At 39.9% G+C, this 20,809-nt stretch overlaps 1 long non-coding RNA gene across 1 annotated transcript; it reads left to right on the forward strand.

Moving 5' to 3' along the window:
* The first annotated feature begins 711 nt into the window (after positions 1-711).
* Positions 712-20,481, forward strand: LOC118165015. The gene is made up of 4 exons (XR_004749810.1): positions 712-901; positions 5,319-5,329; positions 6,123-6,127; positions 20,469-20,481. It is a non-coding gene; the product is annotated as an uncharacterized LOC118165015 (long non-coding RNA).
* Positions 20,482-20,809: the final 328 nt, after the last annotated feature.

The following is a 20,809-nucleotide window of genomic DNA, read 5'->3' on the forward strand; positions in this document are numbered from 1 at the left end:
CTTGTTCAGCCAGAGTATATATATTCCTACACATACATATTTCCATAGCACAGCACAGCATCACACGTTGCTTGAATTCTCCAATGACCCTCTTGATGTAAAACAGTTAATATTTGCCTCATTAGCACTTTATTCAACGCTTCTCTCCCATCAGGGAGTATCTGTTTTCCTTTGGAATTTGTGACTCCTAATTCCTTAAAAACCTCTTTCTTTTAAAACTTTTACTTCTTTTTAGTTTTGGGTAGGGGTAGCTCAACAATTCCCTGAATCCTCTCTGGATTTATTTTTCATTCCTTCTCAGACACAAGATGCCCTAAATATTTGACTACTTTTTCTACGAATTTTAATTTATTTTCCAGTGCTTTCAAGCCCTGTTTTCCCAGAAAGTTGAATAGTTTGTTAGTGGCTTCCTTCACAACTGTTTTCTCCTGTCCTAACAATAAAAGATCATCGAAATATTGTACCAGTAACACCTCCTTTGGAGGTTGGAATTACTCCAAAATTTATTCTAGAACTTGCCCAAATAAATTGGTGGACCTGTAAACCCCTGAGATAAAATTGTCCATCTGTATTGCTGCTTCCACCCCATTTCCAAGTCTTTCCACTCAAAGGCAAATATATCTTTGCTCTCAGGGTCTGAGAGCACCCCATTAATAACACTTTTATTCCAGTCTAACAATTTAATGCCCAATTTCAGTATCAAATCCTTTCCCAACAAGTTAGTCCCTGCCTCGGGTGCATACAATAATTGCCCAGTGATCATTCTATCCCTAGTCTCAGCATGGTGTCCCCAAAAAGTGGCACTGTTATCCCAGTCCCTTCTAACCCCATCACACTTAGGGTTTCATTAGTTAATTTAAGCCTTGATACTTTACAGGCCTGTAATGACCTAGCTGCTTCAGTATATTGGATTCACACGGCAAGGTTCTGGTAGCATTCTCTCCAAAGGGCTATCTTTAGGCACAATCCCAGGATCTCCAACCCCACCCTGCTGACTCTTGCAACCCTTAATCCCCAGCTCTTCCTGACGTGCTCCTGTGGACTTTACCACCCACAGGGTACCACATGCCTTCACCTAGGATTAGGACAGAGGTGGGGTGTATGGCCGAGCACCTCACTTCACCATGCTCAGGGTACTGTACACCTAAGGGGCCAAACCCCCCGAGACTCTCTTTCACTCCTCTCCTCTCTCTTTCACTTCATCCCTCTCCAGCCGAGGGGACTTCATTCGTCCCCTCGCAGGACTACTGAGCCTCACGGATCGGGACTTCACATTCGCTCCACACTAAAAGTGCCTCTCATTCACACACACACATTCACACACCAGACTCTTCCCGAACCCAACCCAAGGCAAGATACGGTAAAGTTTCCCTTACCTCGGTCCATGCACAGCTTCCCAGTCCAAGTTATCAGCAGTAATGCCAGTGCCTGTTCCCGATCCGGGCTGGATTATATGTGGGCTGTGTCTGTGTATGTTTGTGCTGGCCTCCCTTCTCCCCAGAGCTTTGCAGAGCCTGTCTTCAAATTAACAGTCTCAGTCCTTTGCCGGCCATACCGAGACAGCCCACCACCCCCAGCGGGACTGCTGAAATCAGCGGGGTGCACCTTCCTGTCTGTGGTGGCAATAAATCTTCAGCAGGCGACAAGATCCCGGACGAGCCCCCAGATTGTGAGAAAAATCTCAAATAATTTTCTTCAGACAGGGTCTTCTGTGAAGCTATTTTATTCACAATTACAATGGCGGGCGTCCTGTCAATCAGGAGCACATTTTAGTTAACAAATCATAACCTTGTATTCCCTATTACCCAACACCTGATCACCTCCACTGTTTCCTCATTGGCTGAGTACTACAGGTTCACAAGCTACTCGACGCTCCTCTGTACCATATATGTACAATTTTTCTTTTTTTCAACCATTTAATTTCTCCTTTCTTATGTTTTGAGAAATTGAGATCTTTGTTTTACTGTTCTCACACTGCTCATCCTCTTTTTCTCAAGCTTCCACCTTATTTTGGAACAGTGAGGCCTTCTACAGTCCACTTATCTACTTGGCATTTCTCCTTATTATGACTACACAACTACCTTGGAATAAAGAAAAATAATTCTCTACTGCAAAACCACAACTTTGTTTCTCACACAGAGAACACGTGGAGGTGACAGAAGGGCACTGTGCCGTGGTTTAACCTGGCCGGCAGCTAAACACCACACAGCCATTTGCTCACCCTCCCCCCTCCCTCTCTGGGATGGGGGAGAGAAACGGGAAAGCAAAGCCTGTGGGTTGAGATAAGGACAGTTTATTAAGGTAGGAAATAATAATAATAATAGTACTAATAATAATAATGTATACAAAACAAGTGACACACAGTGCAATTGCTCACCACCCACTGACCGATGCCCAGCCCAACCCCGAGCAGCCGGCCCCCCACCCCGGCTAACCACCCCTATATATTGTTCAGCATGACGTCAGATGGTATGGAATACCCCTTTGGCCAGTTTGGGTCAGCTGTCCTGGGTCTGTCCCCTCCCAGCTCTTGCTGCACCCCCAGCCTGCCCGCTGGCAGGACAGCGAGGAGCTGAAAAGTCCTTGGCTTAGTGTAAGCAGTGCTCTGCAGCAATTAAAACATCAGCATGTTATCAGCACTCTTCTCATCGTAATCCAAAACATAGCACCCTACCAGCTACTAGGAGGAAAATTAACTCTATCCTAGCTGAAACCAGGACACACTGTGTTGTAAGGCCCTGGTGGGAGGAAGAGAAATCAGGTAGGGCATCCTATGAGGGTGCTGTACTTCTGCTGCCAGAGCCAGGTATACTTTTCTGGGTCCTTACCACCTCCTCAAGCAGCTCAGGTTAGGGAACACACCCCTGCTAGGCTAGCCCCAGGAGCACTTGCAGTTCATAATCTTGTGGTTTTAGAGATCGCTCCCTCAGTCTTCTTTCACAAATACATGAAATTGGTTTAACCTTTGAATAAATTTCTTCTAATGAGCTGTTAGCACCATATAGGCTATAATAGGGACTACTTGCAGTTGTCAAATTCAGTTTGAAGCAGTATGTTTCTTGATACCTAATGTAGAGAGCCACTGACACTGATTTTGTCAGCTCTACAAAATAAATGCAGAAATATAAAGTATGCAGTTTTTATCAACTGTTTTCCGTGAACTGATAACCTTCATCTGGAATATTCATTATCATAATGCTAATGCCTATGTGATCCCATAAATATTGTCTTTTCCTGAAAATTTTAGTAGTTCCAAGGGAAATAACAACAATAGTGATATGAAGCAACACAATATTGTTTTTTACTGATAAAATAAAATGAATATTCTGACAAATTAGATCTTCACTTTTGATCACTTTGATCTGTGTACTGCTTTGAAATCAGATCTAGGTTTTTTTAAGCAACAGTGGCAACTGTTGTGGCAACAATAGATTCTTGAGCAATGGATATGTCAAAAAACTGACCCCAGAAAAGTAAGAAAAAAAAAAAAAAAAAAAAAAAACTACTTTAAAATGATCAAAAATTTTTGTTTTACAGATCAATACATTTAATTTGTAAGCATTGTCAGCATGAACATAGTACTCTGGACACCTTAAAATACTGGTGATTGCATTCCTTGTAGGGAAGATGCTGCACTCAGAAGATTCACTTGTGGTCAAAACATATGTAAACTAACCTGTTTGTTCTGAAGGGATGCAGAAATAAAAATCCCTAGCTACTGTGAAAATAATCGCTCAAAGGATATCCCAGAGCCTGTAGTGACCCTGCGAGTTGTGTAAGTGGGGGCACAGGTAGCACTTGGTGGGTCCTTCGTACTTCACAACTGTGGGATTAGAAAGCAGACCTCTGCAACAGCTCTCTTTGCCTATGAGGATTGTTGTTAAGTCCACCCAGAGGATACTGATATAGAAGACGGGCAGCATTTCACTTTCATGAATAGTTTCAGACCCAAAGGAAATTGAAAGCATTTAAAGTTTTATTCAGTTTCAGAAAATTAGAAATCCAGTGCCATTCAAAAGCCATGACATATCCTTATGCAAAAGACCCTGAGTGTATCCTTGATCTTCCAGAGTGGCAACTGGAGGCTGGCCAGGATACAGTAGGGCACCTGAAGCACTATGAAGTGCCTGTTGGTGGTCAAGTGATTCAGACCCCAAAACCAGCAAAGCTCATCCTGTCCATTCAGACGTGAAACCAATTTTTAAGAAATAACCTTAACCTTATTACCAATTTTGCATCTGGAACATTCTGTGTTATAACAAATGGAAAGTTTTTTGTTTTGTTTTGTTTTGTTTTGTTTTTCTTCCTAAAGCCATCACAGAGCTTAATGAAGCCTATTGGATAGAATCATCGCTTGGATTCAGAATTAATAAGTGCATCTCATGCTGGAAAGCTTTGTGTGTGCATTTTACTAGAGGGTATATCATTAAGCTTGTGTGTTATTCATATAAAATGTAGGGTGACAAGAATAGCAGTGGAGGGGAAAAGGAAAAAAAGTCTGGATTTATATGCAATATTTCTTCTGGAACTAAAAGAATTGATAAAAAAGCAGTTAGTGATGGCACAAAAAATCCTACAATCCTTCAGATAATATAAATAATTCTAAAGTATATGTATTCAGAATTATTCCATAATTTTGTTACGTTTATTTTTTTTATGTTTTATTCCCCTAGGACCTATATTATCTGTTGCCATTTATTACATCTTCCTCTTTTTAAGATAAAGACATGAAGTTTTTATTCAACCTTGTAAAAGTAGTAGTAGATACCTCCCATGAGGATGAATGTTCCTTATTGACTCAAAGGTACAACTATCCTGAACCTTTGATCAAGAGTTCCCAAGAGTCCAGGCAGTCCATATATTTTCTGATATCTGAGTGGTCCAACCGAATTTTATTCTAAGTGCTAAACTACAGAGCAAAATATGTATGTGTCCCTCTGGCACTGACAGCACCGCACCTTAACAGCATGGAGTCTGCTAGGGGTGAGTTTACCCTTCTTCTCAGTAGAGATAACGAGCACAAACAAAGTCACACAAGGATTGTGCCATGTGTGTTAGTGATGGTCTGAATATACTCCCAGCTGTTACCCTAGATAGAAGTCAACTATTTTTATGACCTCAGGAGTTGCCACTAACATAACTGATTAAAACCAATTAATCCGATTAGACTGGTTAAAACAGAAGTGTGGAACTGATGGTCTGTGGATCTCTCCATCCAGCCCTCTAACCCTGGGTTGGAGTAGTCCAACACATTAGTGGCTTCAGCCAATTTTGGAAAGTCTGGGATGGAACTGGAGCCTGGGTAGGTAGAGGTGAAGGTACCTACTAGGTTACCTACTAGGTATGAGCTATTGGGTCTGCCTCCGCTCCTGCTGCAGAGCTGTGGCTGCTCTTATATCTGCCTTGGCCAAGTGGCAGTACCTTTCCTGCTGTTTCCAGTGCACTGAGTATACCAGCACAGACACATCCCTCTGCCTGTCCACAGGGAAGCATCTCCTCTGCTGCCTGTTGCTGTCCCCTCTCCTCCCTGTCCTCCTGGGGAGAGCAAGGAGGCTCTGAAAGGGCATCTCTAGAGAATGGGGAAGAGAACTGAGAAGACTGAAGCACAAGGAGGAAGTAGGATATGAGAGAATACCCAGTGCCAAGGGCAGCGAAGCTCGCCATCTGTCCTGTCTCCCTCCCACCCTGTTCAAACTATTGTGCTTTTTCCTACATAATCCCACTGCCAAAATAACTGGAATCAGTTTTCTGACTAATAACATATTTCTTGCAGGATTTCTTTGCAGGTGTAGTCATTGCCTTCTGCTTTTTTTTTTTTTTTTTTTTTTTTTTTTAACAGCTGTATAGTACATTTTTATGCAAAAGCACAGATTTTTAACATCCTCATATAAGTGCCTGCATCTAGTCAAATACTTCAATGAGATACTATTGTTCATTCTTTTTCAGGCAGCTCATGCAAAGACAGCAGCAGACTGATAATGTTGTTGGCACTGCTGTGGTATATTCTCAATGCATATTTTTAATTTAATGGATTCTATTCCACTGCCAGTTATAAGCAGTATCACATGTAAGTGATACATGTTACTTCTTAAGAAGCAAATAAATATCTCTGATTATGAAAGATATTGTCCTCAGGATCTGTCATAATCCAGTGTTCAATGTAGGGAGGTATATAGATCTATGAGAAGCCCTTACTTTCTTTAAGATGAAAGAAAGGGAGAAGAGCCTCTGTTCAAAATGCTTGTGCTGATCTGTAAGGCAGTTTGAGCCATCTGAGCTCAAAGAGACAAAATCTTGCTAGCAGTGTTCCAGCTGTACTGAGAATTATATCCCCACATTTCATCTAAAGCTGAGTACCAACTAAACTTAATGCAAGACTACTGGGGATTGAAATACACTTTAATATCTACCCTACAATCTATATACCTAGTGAAGCTTTTAAAAGTCCATCTTTTGCATTAAATACTGACTTTTTGAGCGGAAGGTATAGTTCTGCATTAGTTTAGCTTCTGGGCTAGCTTTTTAGCTCCCAACTGGAGGGCCTTTTTAAAGGCTCTCCCAGGCATTCCCACTTACCACACTGGTAGACATCACAAAGCTGTCTCAGAGTACTTGGATGGGATTCATTCTGGATAAAAACAAATAAGAGAGTTGCCTTCCAGCAGTGATTTAGTGTGACCCAATTGTTAAGAGGCAGCCAGTCCTTGTGACCAGACTGCAGCCAGTCTGAAGTAACGCCCTGGAAGCATGTATAATAGCACAAAGCTAGAAACCTCAGTATTGACTCATTCACCCTACAGATCTTTTGAGCCACACTGAGGGACTGCATAGACCTAAACCAAGAAGACTCATTGCACTGAGAATAACAAACAGCATGGCTAGTAAATGGGATGTGCCAGGTCCTGCACTTTGGTCACAACAACTCCATACAAAGCTACAGGTGTGGGGCAGAGTGGCTGGAAAGCTGTTCAGAGGAAAAGGATCTGGGGGTGTTGGTCGATGCTTTTCTGAACATGAGCTGGCAGTGTGCCCAGGTAGCCAAGAAGGCCAACGGCATCCTGGCTTGTACCAGGAATAGTGTAGCCAGCAGGACCAGGGAGGTGAGCATCCCCCTGTACTCAGCTCTGTTGAGGCCGCACGTGTTCAGTTTTAGGGCCCTCACTACAAGGACATTGAGGCTCTGGAATGTGTCCAGAGCAGAGCTGCGAAGCTGGTGAAGGGCCTGGAACACAAGTCCTGTGAGGAGCGGCTGAGGGAACTGGGGTTGTTTAGTCTGGAGAAGAGGAGGTTCAGGGGAGACCTTATTGCTCTCTACAACTACCTGAAAGGAAGGTGTGGGGAGCTGGGGGTCGGACTCTTCTCACAGGTAACCAGTGATAGGACTAGAGGAAATGGCCTCAAATTGCACCAGGGAAAGTTCAGGTTGGAAATGAGGAGACATTTCTTCTCAAAAAGAGTGGTCAGGCATTGGAACAGGTTGCCCAAGGAGGTGGTGGAGGGACATGGTTCAGTGGGTGATATTGGTGGCAGGGAGATGGTTGGACCAGATGATCTTGGAGGTCTTTTCCAACCTTAATGTTTCTATGCTTCTCTGAAATAAAGTAGTACCTTTACACAAGGTCCTCTTCAAGTTTGTACTTACAGTTAAGTCTAGCTCTGAGTGAAATCAGTTAATGAAAGTATTTATCGTGTCCTTTCTACTCTTTTTGATCAGCACTGTACTTTATCATCAACGTGTTTCTAAATTTCAGTAGATCATCCCTTTCTTATAAAGTTATACTGTAGTTATACTATGAACTGCAATTTATTTTGCTATAAATCATAGGTATTTTCAAGCTGTGTATTGGAGTACTAAAGTGTGTTAGCCTTTTGATCATTCTGTAGAATGAGAAAGAGGAAGTCACACTTTCGGAGCTATAGCAGATTAACAATTTTCTACTGTATCTGAGAAACCCTCACAATACTGCTTTGACCTCAATATGTCCTTGTTATGCAAGCTACTGTGAAACCAAAAGGCAAAGAGGAATGATACTGGTGAATAAAGAATACTGATTAGGTTTGTGTGCCTCAGCTGTCTGTTCTGTGTTTTACAGAAGATATTAATTCATGAAAATACAGAAATACACTGCAGAGGTGAAGAAGCCCAAGAGAGGTACAGTTTTATATCACAAGATGAAGTAGCAATTTTTTCCATACACAAAAACATACATTTCAGGATGCCAATTCATAATAATAATAATAAATATTATTATTATTATTAATAATAATAATAAAGAGGAAAACAAAAATGAAGGGACTGGAAGAAAGAAGAAAATATTTTGCATATAATATTCCTATTCCTAATTAACAAAGACACCTTCACAACATGTATAAGACAGTGGGAATAGTCGAGCAGAGAGGGGAGTGCCACAGAGTGTTTTATCTGCTGTAGCTGGCCTGCTAGCTGTAGCAAGCAGGCCAGCAGCAGATGGAGCTCTCTGCCTGCTTTTGAAATACTTTTTTCAGGCTTCATTTTGCCTGTTTGAACATTTTTTCATTCGTTTCAGTTTGCCTGAAACACTGAATATACATTCAATACATTGAAATTCATAAATAGGCTGAAACAGGAAAATACGGTCATGGGATATTCTCCATACAAAAATAGTATATTTCACTTTGGGCATCCATGCTGTGTATGTCCTTTAAAAGTCACTGTTGCCCTGGTCTAACTACTGTACAAGTCAGAGCAATTATTTCTATAGTTGGATCAGGTCGTGAATGACACCACATCCTGTAAACATTTTAGTAAAAATACTTCTAATAAAATGTAATTTTTTATTAGAAGACAATTAATCATTAATTAGTACGGAGGAACCCCATGTATCTGTACTTATATAGTACCAATGCTTTCATGCTAAATTTTGTCCAAGGCTTAACCTAAATGACTTTGCATTTTAAAACACTTGGTTTTGTTTTGTTTTGTGTTGTTTGTTTGTTTTATATATATATAATAATTTTCAGTGAGGAGAATTTTAATTACAGTACTTACTTGGTAATTACCTAGATCAAATGGTTTCTGTCTTGTTTAAATTAATTAAAAAGAAGTCAGATGTACGTTCAGTACAAGATAGCTGATAGAAGAGGTGGAAGCATCCTTTTATGTGACAATTTAGCCAGCAGGCGTCCTGAGTTACAGGTGCACCAAAGTCTCATCAGCTGAATGTTTATCAACTGATTTACTTCCAAGCAAAATGCCTTATTTTCCCTTCTGTTATATAGTCTAGTACAAAGGGTCTGGAGTGGGGAAGATAGGACAGTATTCACCACAGTGTGGGCAGATAGAACAGCATGCAGAAAAGAAGGGAATGAGTTGAGGGACCAGGTAAGAAATAAATAGAAGATAGCTTGGCTGTGATGCTCTTTACTATGGATGTTTTCTGGAAATAATCAAGAGGCATGGCTTCTGGCTTATGCTCACAAGGGTATTTAGGCTTTTTTTTTCCCTGCTTATTTTTAATTAGAGTAATGGATTAGAGCCCAAGACCTCCCTCTTTATACAGGGAGCTCAGGGTTTTGTTACTGAAGTGCAGAGAGATTTCTGCAGGCTACTGTATAGTATTGCTGGATTTGTTTCTGTAATAAAATGAGTGTATGAAGTCCCTTTCCTCTGAAAGAATTGTATGGCTTTATTAAATTTTCAAAAACACTTTAGCAGACCTCAACTTTAAACATCCTTGAAATGCATATTTATTCTTGATTACCTCAAGAGTTATTATGATTATTGTGAAGATCTCTGAGGAAAATCAAATAGTTTCATTTTTATTAAATTAATAATTTTACAGCTGCAATAACAAAAATCACAGACACATGGTGTTGCACTCCTGTAAGTAGTATTTATAATTTTACATCCATGATCTAGTAGCAGTGTGTAAAATCAAGTGATTCTGTGCAGAAGCTTACTGCTTCTGAAAGCTCCTTTCTTCCTCAGTAGCAAACAGGCTGTGGTCTATCTGTCTTAATACAAAGCCTGGTGCCCTCAAGAGCAAAAGTGCTGGGAGCAGTACTGCATCAGGAATTTGAAGAAAATAAGAGGAGAAGCAACAGGTATTGCGGAATAGGTAACAAACAGAAGTCATAATCTTGGTAATAGATGTTTTACACATTACTAGAAGGGTCCCTTAGCTAACACTTTGGATGAAATTTGGAAAGAAATCTGACTCTCTGTTCTGACCTCCTGGGCAAAGGTGTGATTTAAAGAATTTGCAAAGAGCAGTAACTGGCAGAGAGGGGAAAATCCAGCTGCTAGGAGCAGGCTTCCAAGGGCTGCCGAGCTCTGCAGTGGGAAAAGGGTACAAAGAGAGCATGACTGGTAGGGAAATTGAGCTTTTCAGGCTAGAGAGACAGTTGTATGAATGCTGAAGCCAAACATAAAATTGAAACAGCTAATTCAGCCCCAGAAAGCGTACTTAAGTACTATTACACTAGACCCCCTGAAAGGAGAGTTAATTTTGAAAGTACCTGCTGTGTGGTGTTTTTGAGTTTGCAAAGCAAAATTCAAACAGCAACTGGGCATGAAATAGGATTAGGTATTTCTTCTCACCATGCTTGTGCTCTCCATCTTCTGCTGTTTATCACTGGGGAATGTGCAAAACAGTGCCTCCAAAAAAAAGAACATCACACTGCGACCAGCAGCTGAACATCACATTAAAATGGTTTAATAAAAAATCCTTTCTTTCTCAATATTTTGCAGAAACATTGAGAACCTGCAGAAATCTTCATGTTATAGCTCTATTTGCAGTTTTGGAGCAACAAAACTTCACATTTGCAGTCTCTGAGTAGAAACATACAGTAGCAAATCCTACAATCATATCTTGCTCAGATTGTATGCAATGTATTACCCTAGTATGCAGGTATCATAACACTGGGAACATTTTCAGAGAAAAAGACAGTCAGAGCAAACAGGGGTGACAAACACAGCTGATTTAAACACAATCAATCTGGAATATATATTTCCCAACCTAAGAACCTGTGGTTAAAAGGTACAGGCAGTTTTTACATGATTTCCAATACAGTTCTGCAAACACTGTGCAGTGCACAGAGAAAATCTTTAAATGCTAATCTCAGACATATCTGTAAGTATTTGTACACTGAGTTTCAACTGACTTTTACATTCATTACTGGGTGATCAACCAAGCTGTTTGCATACCTGCACTAAGACCTTGCACCTATTTTTTTAAAACCTTTATATATATCGAGGAAGAGCCTGTGACAGCAGGGATGCTGCTCAAGAAAGACAAAGCAGCAGGACCCTTGCTCTTTTATGAGCATCTGGGGTGAACTGTCATATGCCAGAGGCCACACAGGTTCTCAGCTAATCCCAGGACAGACAACAGTAAGTACAATTGTCTCTGACCTTCCACAACCAGAGGTAAAGTCTCTTAACATTGCCAAAGGTTCTTAGATTAGCATGAGGTTGAGTATGTGAATACAATTTAAACTGTGTCATTGCTTTTTCAGACAGCTTTCTTATTTAATTCTGGGCAGCCCTGAGTTTGTGACTTTAATGTGCAGCACATCTGCAGGTCTTTGGAAATATCAAAGCAACCGTAAAGACAAAAACCCATTAAATTAACATCCATAAAACACCTTATGGCTAAGAACAATACATCTAATGAATATGAGTGTGAAAACTGAGAGAGGCATTAACAGGGAACTACAATATTAAAAAAAAATATTTCCATGCTTCTTCACACAGGGCTTTTTCAGTTTGTGATGGAAATGCGTGCTGTAGTACACTTTAGTCCCTGTTAATCGCTGGCATGGCTTTCATCTTTCTGCTTGATGCACGGTGGCCTCTTTCTCTGTTTCACTTGTGGCAGAGAAACATTGCCCACATTTTTATTGCCTTACCTGCTTGAGAGTGGTTGTTCCCATTTGCAACAAGGATCTACCAGCACTTTAGGGAATTGAACAGTAAACTTGTAAGTTGCACTGCTTTAGAGAGAAGAAATAGGAACTCAATTGCATAATCAATCAACATCACCACTCATTTTAACAAAACCGAACCAAGGGGGAGAACAAATCCATGCACGTATAAATACATTACCAGAACTTGCCTTTGTGTTCATTCTGCTTACTTCAACCAGAGGAAAATCTCTGGTGCATCTGCCTGTAGTAAGGGCTCATCTCAGCAATGAGGCAAAAAGAAATCTAGCTGCTCCATGTGCTCTGAGGGCCATGCCTCAGTGCATCCCTGAGGTTTACAGAAAGCTGTGCCACCACCAGGGACTGTTTCTCTGGTGCTCAGCCACAGAGCAGCATGATTTTGCCATTTTACACCTCTTTCCCCTCCTTGCACCTCAGGTATGGTGGCTGTTAAGAGCAGGGTCTAGAGCTAGATTATTTCACCCCAGGTAGGGACATTGCCCTTTATGCCATGTAATTAACCTGCAAAGTCTGTAATTATGGTAGGGACCTGGACCTGGGCTAGAAAAAGTTCATGAAGGCATGAAGACTGTTGCTCAGAGCATGGAGACACTTGGACTGCTGCAGGGCTGAGGCTGAGGTCACAGGGGAGCCTGTGGCAGAGAAAGGAACTTGGCCCTGCAAAAATTTGATCATGGTGCCAAAAGGACATCCTTTCTACCCAAAATATGGCTTTCTTTTTAACATAGTTATATAAACTGTTTTAATTTACTTGTTTTAGTACATAAATATGAGTTCTAGAATGGGATTTTGAATGGTAAGTATTTAAATCAAGAAACATGTAAAGGCACAGAATTTTGTTAACAACGTAACTAGAATTCAACAATAGTACTGAAAAAAAAAACCTATAAAAATTACCCTTCTATTTCTGATTTATTCACATAGAAATTTACGATTTACAGTGTACGGGCCTTGGAATATAAAAACAGGAGAAGAGAACTATCATGGCCTGAAAGACAGCATTATCAGGACAGGTCTTCAAGCAAAGATTACTTGGAAATATTTACCCAAACTATCGGGACATATCATCATGCAGGTTCTCTCATATTCACTGCACTTGTTGCTTACAGTAGCTTAGCCTGTGCTGTGACATATGCAGCAATTGCATCCCAACTTCACTATGTAGACTATCTCTTAAGACAAAATACCATAAAACAGGAATTTTGATTGAAAATATACATTGTCTGGCCGAACAATTTGATTTGTTATATTCTTCTCAAACTCTTTTATGGAATAGATCCTTGCAGGTCACTCTGCAGGCCAGTGAATGGTGTGGTCCCTTCAGGAGAGAAGACAGCGTAGACCCATTTTACTTTCCTAGGCTCAAGGAAGAACTGAGCAAGGTACTGCTCTGTGAGAACCTGAAGACATGGTAACATCCCAATGATATGAATAACTGCAGCCATGTAAATGAATCAGCACAGACATTTTATCCTTTGCTATTTGTGCTATTGGAGAACTTGATTGTATACCAGGAAATCAATCGTAACCAGCAGTTCTGCTGGTGGATAGCTTGCAGCAGCAATGTGGTTTTGTTATTTCTGTGAATGGCATTTGGATATGAATACAGTCTTATTTTCATTGTATATTTTTATATATATTAATCTGATCAACCTTAGCGACTTGCTGAAAACCACTTATGATTTTAAGTGAATACTTTCAATCAAAACCAGTAATTAAAGGTTCAACATCAGAAATTATTTTCAAGCAGCTACGACAAAACTTGTGTTCCTTTCCATATTCTCTTTATTGAAATCCCTGCCTTCGTCAGACCTTGAACTTCCTTAAGTCGAAAGCTGGAACCTAGCAAGGTAATAATTATCTCCTATCAGTTTTCTACTTGCCCTTTGTCACTGCAACTGTCACATTTATGCAGAAGGACTACAGAACGTAATGCATCTGGAGAAAGCTGCAACAAAAATCTGCCACAGTTCATTTTCCAAGGCTGTAAGTGATCGCACTGAGACAGGGTTTTTAAGGGTACCTGAATACAGAAGAGAATTTAGACATTATCTGAACATAAGGATGGCTTCACATTTTGGGTCCCTGAAAAAATAAGCATAAAGACTTTGTGTCTGTCAGTGTCTCACTGCTTTGAACCTCATAGTATTTTAGTAATCTATTTGGAGGCCAATATGAACACAAACCAGAAAATAAATACAGCCTTCACAGAACAAGAATTTTAGCCTGTCGTCTACCTCCACCGGATGTACAGGTTGTCAATAACCTTGCAGGTACCTGTTCCTGGCTGGAATCTAGAGAGCTGAGCTGAAGTGGAGAGAGGCTGGATGGAGGTGATGCACCAGGAGAGCAAGTTGCAGTATGTCAGACCAGTTCAACTTGGAGGAGTCACCTCCCACCCCCTGGGTTTTTGCATTTCTTGCTACAGTACTATGGTCCCTGAGACATTGGAGACAAATGTGATGAGGTACAAGAAGAGATGGTTAGGGGAGGATTTGCTCTTGAGGTAACATTAACATGAGCTGCCGAGGAAATGTAACTAAATGTCAGTAAAAAATGAGGCTGTAAATGCAAGTAATCTCACAGGGTTTGTTTGTTTTCAAAAACTGTGTGACGCCTGTGTAATGTTAGATGGACTAACAGCTGGCATCCACTTCCACGCAGATTTTAAATCCTTAAGTATTGTTCTAGTTATCCACACCACAGTCAGCTTCTAGCTACCAAAAGCAGGCGCCACTGGCTGGCATAGACCAGGTCCTCTGGCCGCACTCCATTGCTCCATTGCTCCATTGCCGCACTCACCAGCTCTGCTCAGTGCTTTGAGCCCTGAGAACTATGCTATTCTGAACCACCTGCATCTAACCACTTCCAGATAAGATCTGGGTTTTCTTTCCTCCTGTAGTTTTCCAAAGAGGTACCAAAAACACAGCAAATATATCCAAAGCTCCCCAAGAGGAGGAATGGGGAACAGTTCAGCCTCAACTGTCTGTCTGCATTCATCTGCAGTCAGTTCTGAGCACCACACTGTGGTATGGTGTGGACTTCCAATTATGTCCATTAATTAGAAATATCTTAGTCAGATATGCATTTTATGTCAAACATAAAATGCATAAAAAATGAAAAAAAAATATATACAAAAAAAAAAAAAAAAAGACCTCCTTCTTCTGATCCAGACTGACTCTGAGGATTTTCTAAGGGGCCATGTCCCTTTGGTCTACTTTCTAATATTTGTTTGGCTTCCAATAATGTCTCAGACTTCTAATTCCAAAGAAACTAAAGCATTTGCAGAATTTTCACTGTTCAATAAGTAATGCTCTAGTAACGCAGAAAGGATAAAACCTCAGGGCCATAGGCCATGGTAGATGCTGACATGTATAAGAGCTGTGTGCATGGAACAAGGCCAATAAATACTGGGAGTCTCAATACTTGACTTCTAAATGTTTCTGTTGGCTTTTCATGGATAGGTTTAATGCTATTATCCGCACCCTTAACAGAATATTCAACAAACAAAAAATATATCTTATAACCCACTCTATTGAATAGCGTGTTCTGACAGCTAGGGACTCATGCTCCAACCCTTCCACAGAAATAAACCAATTGAACCAATGTCATTTTTCACCAACTGAAGACTTTCCACCTCATTTTTATCTCAGTGACAGCCCTTCTCCAGTAACCACCACTTATACTGACAACAATCTCCTTCCACCACATGCTCCACTTGTCAACATTAGCCACTTTTATTAATATAAAAGTAGTTTCTGGGAGTTTTGCTCACAGTCTCACTCAAGTGTATCTGTATCAGATGAAAAGTATCTTCATCCAAAATGCTCCAAACCTGTCATCTTTTGTGCTGCTTTATTCAGGCAGTTAAGGGTCTGAAAATTAAAGCCACTGTCCCTCTTCAAAATGTATTGATTTATGCATGTGTGTATTTGAGGATAGTGCAGAGGTAGTGATCTTTATTTCTGTGTTTTTTTCTAATTTTATCATTTTCAATTAAACCCATGCAGACCAAGGATGCAGTCCTATTTGACACCTTTCCATCTCATAATCCACCTTTAAGCCAGGCAAACAAACCCTGGAGTGGAGCATCAGTTTGAAAAGCAGAAAGGGAAGCAGCAAGAGAAGATGTAGATCTTCAGGTGAAAAGTCAGTGAGGAGGCCTCTCTGCACTGGGAAAATTTACTGGAATGGAGGTTGTCAAACTGACCACTGATATAACCATCCATCGTCCTTCATATTCTGGTAATCAGTTAAGTGATCCCAACCTTCACACATTTCATCTCTTGTACTCCAAAGAGGTGTGTTTACACTTCGGATTCCAATGCTAAGTATAACAGCTAAACAGAAGACAGAGCAGGCCTTTTGGCCCAAAAGACTTTGGGACAGGATTGGATAGCTACACTGATGCTGGCAGGAAGGGAAAACACAAGACTCATGTTATCTAAGCAGCTACAGAGCCTAAGAGCAGAAGTCCTCAAAGCAATGAATCAAGAAGAAACTTTTCTTAAAGGCAGCAAAAATGTTTGGTGCCACTGCTTACAGCTGATATTAGCAGTTCTGATAGCCTGTTCAAATAAAGAGATGTTATGAATATTATATAGGGAGCTTCTGTTTATTGCGCAATTTATCAGTCAGTCTTTCTGTTGAATCCATTAAGGAATCTGCCCAAAGTCCTGGTTGCCAGCAGTAGCACAAAAGTCATCTTGGAAAGATTTGAAGGTTTTTGAAAAACAGGAAAATATAATATAGAGCCCATCTGTGACCATCCTTCTCCTTTTTGAGGTCCCTGAACTCATCTTACTGCTGGTCTCTTCCAGACCATTGCACATAAGGAGAACCCTTCTCCAGGTCCACAAGGACATTGAAAGAATAGTAGGAAGTAGTCAAATTAAAAAGAAGCAGAAGACTAGAACAGAAAGATCTTATTGCCAGACCTACTGGACCATAACTGTTTCAGGCTTGGGTATTTCCATCCTTTTATATATTGGGTCATTGTTGCAGATTTCGTTCATCTTCTTCCTCACAGTCTCAGTCTCATCCTGGCTTTCTTTCTCTCTCTCTTTTTCTTCATCTGTCATTTTTCCGTTGTACTGCTCCCCCCACTTTCTTGTCCTCTTTTTGAGACCAGAACTATGTGCAATGCAACAGTGTTTTTCTCTGGCTTTTTCAGTCATACGTGTACCCACAGACAGAATAATCTATATGGCTGAGAAGGCAAATCATAGACACTTACCATTCCTCCATTTGGAGCAGACTGTGGTGGTAATTGTAATGATTGTCACAACTCACTTGTTGAAAAAATCTGTCATATTGAGCCTCCAAAATGAGGCCAGAAACATATGTTCATATTTCGTGATTCTCTGCAGGAATGGAAGATGAACATGCTAGAAGATTCTCTTATTCTTAAGGGCTTTTTAGTATTAAAAATAAATAAACAAACAAATAAATAAATAAATAAATATAAATAAATAAATAAATAAATAAATAAATAAATAAATAAATAAACTTTATTTCAGGATTGTCTCCTCAGGATCAGTACATTTTTGTTTGTCAGCATATGTCTAGCAACAAAATGTAGGCATGTAAGACACTGATATGAAAATGAATTGAAAGTGAATGTAGTTTCAAAGGACAGTTTCTCAGGTAAGTAGAGACCAAGTTGAGACACATAACATGTGCAAACATGTTTGCATGTGTGCATATTTTTATTTATATGTTTAACAAAAGCTTTCTGTTTATGAAAGACTTTAATTAGTGATATTAATCTCCAGAAGTGAAGAAACTGGGAGAGAGTAAAACCATCTTTATATTGATTAATTTAAGTGGTTGAACTAAGGCAACAGTGAACTGAGAAGTGCTAAAGGCAAAACTGCAGGCTTGTAGTACCATATGCTTTGTGGTACTTCAACCAAGGGAAAAAAAAAAAAAAAAAAAAAAAAAAAAAAAAAAAGTGGAAATAGTTTTTATAAGGCCTTATAGTCCTCTCTCATATGCAAGGACATAGAAAAAGGTGTAGAAATGAACTTGAACTTTTGTTACCAATGGGTAGCACAACGCCTGTGCCATATAATGTTTATATAAGTGTTATGGATTTTTTCTTCTTCATACCACTATTTCTTTAGAATTGTTTTATATTCTCTACCACATCTATAGAACTCTTTATATATGTAAGCCCTATTTTGTTCAATGCTGCCATGTAGCTGAGTGTTAACCTATCTGGGCCTTTGTGGTGGTTTTACCATGCTAGGCAGCTGAACACCACAACCACTCTCTCACTGCCCCTCCTCAGATGAGGAGGGGAAGAAGTAAAGGAAAGAACAACTCATTGGTTGAGATAAGGATGATTTAATTAAAGAGAAAAAATATTATTAAGGAAATATTATTATTAATTAAACAATTCAACTAAAGGGAAAAAAGGGAAAGGGGAAGAGGGAGGGGGGGAAGGGAATAACAAAACAAAACAAGTAAAGGCTATGTGGAAGTGCAGAGGAAAGAAATTACTCTCTAATTCCCACAAATGAGCGATGCTTGACCACATCCTTGAAGCAGGGCGTCAACACACGTGGCCGGAGTTCAGGAGGAGGACAGACGTTTTCGCAACGAGAGCCCACCCCTCCCCTCTTCTTCCTTTTTCCACCTTTTATTGCTGAGTGTGACATCATCTGGTATGGAATATCCCTTGGGTTGGTTTAGGTCAGCTGCCCTGCTGATGTTTCTTTCTCACTTTTTTGCCCACCCCCTAGGAGGGTTAGAGACAGTCCTGATGCTGTGCCAGCACTTCTCAGCAGCAGACACAACACCGGTGTGATACCACTGTTCTAGCTACAAGTGCAGAGCGCAGCACTGTATGGGCTGCTGCAGGGAAAGTTAACATCCCAGCCAGACCCAGTACAGCCTTACAGAAAATTTGTGTAAATCTACCAAATTACATGCAGGTCAGAATTTTATCAGCCAATGCAATATTACACTTCCAATATTGTTCTTAAGGTACAAACTTAAATAAAAGTAATAAATAGTGTTATGCTGTTAATAAATATCTCATTATATCTAAAGAGACATTAATAAATAAAAAGTATACTTTTTTTATATGTATTTTTATGTTATATTTGCAAACCACTGATTTTTTTTTGCAAACACAGTGTCTCATTGTATTTTAATGTACTCTTGCTTCTTGCTTAGAACAAAACAGAATTAATATAATCAAATCAAAATATTTATGTGGGAGAAGAAAGTCGCAGTAGATATCAGCAACATTTCTACTTAACTTTTAAAACAGTACTGCAGCTGGACATAGTAAGCTATCTAGCAATCAGCATTGCAGGAACTAGCATTTTGACAACACTGTGTCATTCTGCCTATAAAAAACAATATTAATAATATAAACATTCCCTTAGTGATGCTCTTTCAGAAATGGATTAAATAGTCAATCAAGTTCAATGGTTTTCTGTGTTATGGAATAGTATCCGGCATATCTGCCAAAAGTCATTGCTACATATTCAAAAGCATGTTATTACTTCCCTGTTAGGTCTTGAGGACAGACTAGTGTTCAGCTGGTTTTATCTAGTCCATCTTTCTACTTATATTATATTAGTATCTATCACAGTTTTTATCATCTGAAATTATGGAATGAAAGTAATCGGAATCCTTTTGGGACTCATTATTTTCATGTTGATTTCTGTTAGGAAAGAACGGTTTGAATAAATTCAAGACTACGTCTTTGCCTGGTTGAAACAAGAGTTTGAAATTGACGAAAAATGCTTTGATCTCACAACTGTGCAGCTTTGTCATAAGCATAGGAAAGCACAAGTCCTTGGTTTGCTTTATCACTAGCAGCAATATTATTTATTGAAAATCTAGATCTGTCCAAAAGTGTATTGCACAAGCTTTGTGAAATTGCAGTCATCACTTTAGCAGGTGATATCCTACAACTTGACCATTCTATATCTTGCCATTCAAGACAATGATGAATGAAGGACAACTAGAAACAAATCCATGAAACTTTACCTGCTCTAAAATTGCTTGCACTAGTGTTGGTAAGAAGTTAGAGGCATCTTATTATTCACTTCCATACTATGCAATCATTTTCAGGTCCATATTGTCCAAAACACATAATGCACCAACCTTATTACCAAGAAATACACCTGCAAGCAAGTCCCATCATTATATTTGTATATCCGGGGATGCGAGGATTTTTATTATGACAGTTGAGTGGGAAAGCCTTTTTTGACTCTTAAGGGGTTTTATGATATCAAAGAGATCTCTCTTTGATTTGAAAGGATATAGGGATATAGGTAAGATGTAATGGTTCATTTTAGGTGCCTACATTTAGTATTGATATCCCCATACAACCACCAAGCCAATAAGTTCTCCTGGAGATGCCTAAATTCACTTTCAATTCATTTTCTTATTGAAATGTCTTATGTCCCTAACTTTTATTGCTAAACATACACAGACATATAAATATATCCTCATCTTGAGACTAATCTCTTAGATATATCCTCTTTTGATAAAGGACTGGAGCACCTGTCGTATGAGGACAGGCTGAGAGAGCTGTGCCTGTTTAGCCTGGAAAAGAGAAGACTGAGGGAAGACCTCATTAACGTATATAAATATCTAAGGTGAGGTTGTTGGGAGGTGGACCTGGTCTCTTTTCAGTTGTGCCCAGTGACAGGACAAGGGGAAGCAGGCACAAACTGAAGCACAGGAAGTTCCACCTTAAAAGGAGAGGGTACTTCTTTACTGCGAGGGTAACAGAGCACTGGGACAGGTTGCCCGGAGAGGATTTGGAGTCTCCTTCTCTGGAGATAATCAAAACCCTCCTGGATGCCATCCTACTCAATGTGTTCCAGGGGAACTTGTTTGGCAAGAGGGTTGGACTAGA

The sequence above is a fragment of the Oxyura jamaicensis genome, chromosome 3 (assembly GCF_011077185.1).
Source record: "Oxyura jamaicensis isolate SHBP4307 breed ruddy duck chromosome 3, BPBGC_Ojam_1.0, whole genome shotgun sequence".
Classification (NCBI taxonomy): Eukaryota; Metazoa; Chordata; class Aves; order Anseriformes; family Anatidae; genus Oxyura; species Oxyura jamaicensis.